Here is a 6863-nt window from a genome sequence, read left to right as displayed (position 1 = left end):
TGCATTTTGTGCCAATCCCTATGTCTACTATGATTTATTCTTACCAAATCAATGTAAGATCCTAGTGGAGTGGTCAATTCTTCCTCTTTAGCATGCTGCTCTAAGATCTCAGCCCAGGATGCATATTCAAGTCTTGGATGTAGTTTGTAGAATCTTCTTCACTTTTTAGAAAATGCAACTCACTAGGCTGGAAGCTGAACCTGGTTGTGGAATGGGAGCTCCACTGTGGTTGTCACCTGGAGTTCCCTCATATGGTTTATGTACGTGTGACTTGGGCTTCACAGAAAGAATCTCTCAAGAGTGAATGGTCCAAGAGTCCAAAGCAAGAGCTGATGTGTTGTGCCTGACCTCACCTCAGAAGACCCCTAACCTCACTTGCAACAAATTCTATGGATCAAATAAGTCGTGAAGACCAGCCCAGATTCAAGGATAAGAAAAACAGACTCCACCTCTTTTCTTCAGGTAACAAAATGTAAATGCATTTATTATGTATAATAATATATTGTTCTGAAATACATACACATGTGGTATGGCTAAATTGAACCAACAAACCTGTGTATTACCTCACTTATAGACTCCACCTCCTGATGGGGGAATTGCAAGATCACATTGCAACAGAACATGTGGGATGACTATTACTGTGTTTATCTTTGGAAAATAGTTTCTGCCACAGGAGTATTTGGGGCACATGATTGCTTTGATTGGAACTGTGTCCCTCTTGGAGTTCTTTGCAAGCTCTGCCCCATTAGCAAGCACTCATCACCATGTGTGGGTAGATAAGACAGACGCAAGGTATTATCTCTGTCTTTTGGGTTCCTTCTAATATAATTAAAAATAAGTCTCTCTCAGAATCTCTTCAAACCAAGCATGTACCTATGATAAGTGTGCTTAACAAGGACTCTTGATCACCAGGTGAGGTCAGAGGGTACTGAGAGGAATTGCTTTTTGAGCATTTGCCCCAGGGCCATGTTAAGAAAAATATTGAGTTTTTCTAGGCTACCTTGCTAAATTTTGAAAATTTCAGCTCTAAGACTGCAAAGAGAAGAAGGTTTGGAGTTTGATAGCCCAGGAATAAATCCCAGCTCCACCACTTATTATATACATAAGGACCTAAGAACCCCAGTTTCTTTATTAATAAAATAGGATTAATGATGTCCCATAACTGCTGTGTGATGATTCAGTGGGATGATGTATTAGGTGTTCAGAAGGTGATAGGTACTCTTATTAATAAGTGTATCATTTGTCTTCTATTCAAATCATTTCCTTTTAGGGAGTCACTTTTACTTTGCCTTGGAAACTCATGGTTGAGTTATTAAACTTGCCCAGATTTTCTTGGGTAACTGACTGTTGTAGACACAATGGAAACAATCTAAGGGTGGTATGTCCAGAAACTCTGTACTAGAAACCACAAAACAAGGTATTGGTTTCTGCCTATAGATATTCAGGGCTGTCAGGACTAGTACTAGTGGTAACTAACATTTACTGAGTAGGTATTTTCAATGTGTCAGGAACTTCCTCTTTTTCTTTTCTTTTTTTTTTCTTTTCATGCTGGGAATGAAACCCAGGGCTTTGTGCATACTAGGAGACCCAGGGTTTTGTACATGCCAGGAAAGTGTTCTAACACTAAGCTACACCCTCAGCCAAAGAACTTTTCATTGTTACCACAACCTTGTGAGGTGAGGACTTTTTATTCCTAATATTAGAGACAATAGTAGTTTGGTGAGTATAAGCAATTACTGCAAAGTCACCAAGGTGGTGGGACCAGGATCTGTATTTCCCCATTGTGCTATATGTTCATTTCCCAGAGAAATGAACAGTCACATTTCTGAATCCATTGCATGTGACCTATGACCCGAGGCTCATTAGTGAATGATTTGGAAGCTTAAGACTCTAATATTTTACCATCAGTTCTGCTTATAGAACTTTGCTGGGAAGAGTTCCTAAAGCCATCCAATGTTTAGATTGTTGCTGGCTAGAAGATCAGGGATAGCTTTCAGCAAGACCTCTGACATTTGGCATCTTTCTTGGAATGCAGCCAAGGGGACTGAGTATTTCTTTCCTTTTTTTTTTTTTTTTTTTTTGTGGTGCTGGGGATTGAACCCAGGGCCTTATGCATGTGCATGCAAGGCAAGCACTCTACCAACTGAGCTCTATCCCCAGCCCCTGTGGGAATGAGTATTTCTGTTTTCATTTACTTTCATTTTTAGCTGTTTCCTATCAAAATAAACAACAGAACTCAAGGATTTTCCTAGCACAGTAAAAAAAAAAGTTTGTAGGGGAAAGTTTATAGCCAGAGGTGAAAGACAGGAAAACAATGATTGAGGGAAAGGAAGAAAGATTAAAAATTGTTCATAGAATTTGGAATGTCCTTGGGCTAGAAAGGTTCCAATTTTAAATCTGCTTAAATTCTTCAAAAGAGAGGTGTTTTCTAACTGTAAGTATATGGTCTGGTACCTCTTAATGAGCTGTGGAGAATCCTTAAGGTGGTTGCTTGTGTGTTTGTCTCTAACATTTCCTTTTAGTGTTTCCTAACTGATTTCCCCAATTTGCTAAGAAATAGCAGAACTAGCTTACACTTGGACCGTTCTCCTCCCTCCTCATATTTATTTGGAAAGGGTAATGGCAGCTTTTCTCAAAACCCTGACAGGATCTCTTGGCTCTACTGCATCTCCCCAAGGGGGGGGGGGAACATTTTCCTGCTTATTTTTCCTTTTTGGAGCACTAATCTGCAAACTTTGATTTGTTAACTGACTGAATATGCATAGTCCTAAGAGATTCCTAACAATTACATTCCTATAAAATAGAAAAGGAAACTAAAGCTTGGACACATTAAGAAATATGCTCCCTAAGCCACATGCTTGTAGAGTAGGGTGATGGTTTGAGAGTCTTTATTCCATTGCGCCATGGGCAAGTCAAGTTCAGCCTCTGCAGCTGCCACCTCCATAGTAGGATCCATAGTATATCAGTTATTCCAGTGAAATCTACGACATTACTCCTATGAGATATTAAGTACATTACAGATTGGAGTGTGTCTTCTACCTCCCTCCTTAAATAGGCTTACAGTTCTATACCCACAGACATTGGGAAGATCCTATTTATTCATTCCTTCATTTGGCAAGCACTCACAGACACACAGGTAGTATGGCACAGTACCAAGAGTGCAGAAACCAAATTGCTTTATTTGAACCGTAGCTTTGCCAATTACCTCCTCAATGTTATACAACTTGTTATTTAACATTTCTGTGACTTGGGTCTCATATGTAAAATGGGTTAATGATAACACTGACCTGAAATAGTTATTATGAGTTTCAAATTGGTTAATTCATATGAAATACTTAACATAGTGCTTGGCACATAGTAAATGCTCAGTAAGAACAAGGTAAAACTGAAGAGATATTTAGGAAAAAGATGCATACTAAGCACTGGAAACAAAAGGATTTATAATCTAATCCAGCTAGAATATAGAGAAACTTCATTCCTTCAATAGATATTTTTATGTGCTAAGCACTAGGTATGGAGGGTATAATAGCTAAACAAAATACCCCCACTGCAAATATTTACAAACTACTAGAGATAAATAGAGAAACAAACATGGCATTGTAGTGTGATAAGTAATATGACTGAGGTAGAAGGAAGTAATTTCAGAGCACTGGGCAGGCTTCTCACAAGAAGCCAAGGTGAGACCTGCTGACTGAAAAGGAATTTGCCACATTAAAGTACTAGAACAGAATGTGTTGTCAGACACGTAAAGGGCCTGGGGCATGAGAACGTGCACTGGGCACATGCAGAAGAAGAAAGGGGTAGAGTGAACATCCTGATGATTTGAGGATTAGGATGCAAGAGGCAGGGGTAGGAAGAGGATGAGGATGAGGAGGCTGGAAAGAAAAAGGCACCAGCTTGTTGTAGGCATTCAGGGCTTTGCAAAGGATTTTTGGGTTTTGTCCTTAAATGTAATGGAAAACCATGAAAGACTTTACCTAAAGGAATAATATGATCAAATAATCCATATCAAATGAGATCTGACACGAGGGCTCTAGTTACAGTAATATTCCTGGTGAGAAATGAAGTCCTGTATTGGAGTGCTGGTCACAGGGATGAAGAGAAGACAGACATTTGGGAAATAACAGGAAGAAGAATTATTGGAAAGTAATGATTTATTAGACTGGCATGGAAGGGAAATAATACCCTACATTGTCTTCAAAAGTTATATCTTTGTAGCTATTCTGTTGGAAGTTTCAGAAGTATATATATATATATATATATATATATATATATATATATATATACACACACACACACACACACACACTTATCCACAGGGGATACCGTTCAAGATCCCAGTGAATGCCTGAAACTGTGGATAATACTAAACCCTATGTGTGAGTATTGCGATACTGTGACAACCTGATAGGTCAAATGACTGCTAAGGACTAATGGGCAGGTAGCATGGATAGTGTGGATATGCTGGACATGATTCGTATCCTGGATGGGATAGAGCAGGAAAGCATCAGATTTCATCACACTACTCAAAACTGTGCAATTTTAAATTTATGCATTGTTTATTTCCAGAATTTTTCACTTAATATTTTCAGACTGCAGTTAATGGAGAGTAACTGAAACCACAGAAATGAAACTTCAGAGGCTAACTATGGATGGGGGTACTATTGTACTGTAGCATGGTTGAAAGAACAAAAGTTTTTGGAGCTCCTTGCAACTGAATTCAAATCTAGCCATGTTTAGGGTGGATAATATGCTCCTTCATAGTTTGTTATGATTAATTATATATAAAGTGCCTAATATTGTGTCTGGCCCATAATAAGTACTCAGTATGAGGTAACTATAAATATTCCGAGATTAGAAAATAAGACTTGGAGGCAGTGAAGAATGAATTCTTTAAAATTCCTGTTATATGCATATATAAATATACCACAGGGAATTGCACCTTTATGTATAAGTAAAAAGAATCAATCAAATGTAAATAAATAGACAGGTGAAAGGAAGTCCAGGAGAATAGGAGGGGAGAATAGAGGAGGAGGGGTAGGACAGGATGGAAAAGAGGGAATCAAGAACTCAACTGGAATTTCATGCATGTATGATTTTGTTGGGATGAACTCAACTACTATGTAAACTATAAACTCTAATAAAAATAACATTGAAAATGTAAAAAAAAAAAAAAGAAAGAAAATGACATGGTGGGAAATTCATGCTGAAGAGCAGGTAGTTCTTAGTCTTTTAAATATACCAGATACTTTTTGTTTTCTAAAAAAACTTTCATTAAGATAGAATTCATATTCCTACAATTCACCCATTTAGAGTTTACAATTCAATGTTTTTTAATGTACTCAAGGAGTTGTACAACCAACACTACAATCTGATTTTAGAACATTCTCTTTGTTCCAAAAAGAAGCCCCTATTAGCAATCACTGGTCATTCTTCCTCATTTTCCCTCCACAGCACCAGGCAAACACTAATCTACTTTATTTTTCTGTACAATTGCTGTTAGATTCTTCTGAGGATAATTTCTATCCTGGAAATATGCTCAAATTTGGCATGCAAGTTCTAGGAAGTAGGAGACCTCTAGTTAAAGTGTATAAAACCCAGTTTCTACACAGATGGACTCAAAAGGAGAAATTGCCTGGGATGATGGTGGGCAGTGAACCCTTGTAACCCTCACTCCTGTATCTCTGCTTGACCTGAGATCTCTGCATGCACACAATCTGCTCCAAAGTTTCCACGATGAATGTCTACCATAGAGGCTCCATCTTCTCTACCCTTACCAGTTGTTTCCTCAGGAAGCAGCAGAAACCTAAGAGATTCTGGCCAGTAATCAAGAGCAGAAGCTTCTGAAGATTAGTCAGAGCTATGGAGATAATGGCTATGACAATTGTGCTTATAATTATTTCTCTCAACTTTTCAGTTTTCAGGACATCATCTGGGCATGTTTTGCATATAAAATCACCATAAAGACAGCTTCTGCCAGCAATTTTTGTTTCGTATTATTACCTCTAATTCACTTCACAGAAGCTAAGAGCAAAGTACAAAAAGGGAACTCTTAGTTTAAAAAAAAAAAAAAAAAAAAAAAAAGCAAACCTAAGATATTAGCTTAGAGCTTTAAGAATGTAGTTGATCTGGCTTCTTTTAGAATAATGCATGAAAATTTTGGTTACCGAATAGTTTCTTGGTTTAAATTTTCTTTTCTTTTCTTTCTTTCTTTTTTTATTTTGGTTTAAATTTTCAACTTGATTACCATGTTAGCTGAAGGATCTTCTTTAATAGAAAAACCGGAAGCAACTTGAAAGCACACACAGATTTAAGTACCTTTGTGTTCCCCAGCTCACCTCCCCAAGCTTACTGTCACTTGGCTAGAGACATGAAGAGATTTTTGTTTTTGTTTTGTGTCTTGGAACCTATAAACTCCTTCCTACGTCATGCTTTCCTGCTTGCTGTTTTTGTTTGTTTTTCTCTGCTTTTTCTTTAAATCTTTGCAAAGATGGGTTTCTTCTCCAGATTCAGGCCTCAGCTCAGTGGGCTTTCTCACCAAAATATCCAAAAATGTTGTCCACTCTTCACATTACACCCCAATAGTACTTACTACTCTCTGAAAATTATTCTGTTGAAGTATTTACTTGTTTACATCTTGTTTCTCTCAACCAGCATGTAATCTCCATGAAAACAGGTGCCTTGCTTGGTTTGTTAAAAACAGAATCTGCAGTGCCCAGAACAATGCTCAACATTGTTGAATTAAATAACCATTAAACAATAATAATGGCTTTCAAATAATGGCTTTTCAAATTACTATTAGAATGAATAAATAGTAGTGTGAAATATATTATCTATTTTCATAATGGTTTATACAGATACAC

This window comes from Marmota flaviventris, chromosome 10 (assembly GCF_047511675.1).
Source record: "Marmota flaviventris isolate mMarFla1 chromosome 10, mMarFla1.hap1, whole genome shotgun sequence".
Lineage (NCBI taxonomy): Eukaryota > Metazoa > Chordata > Mammalia > Rodentia > Sciuridae > Marmota > Marmota flaviventris.
This window is presented reverse-complemented; position numbering follows the sequence as displayed.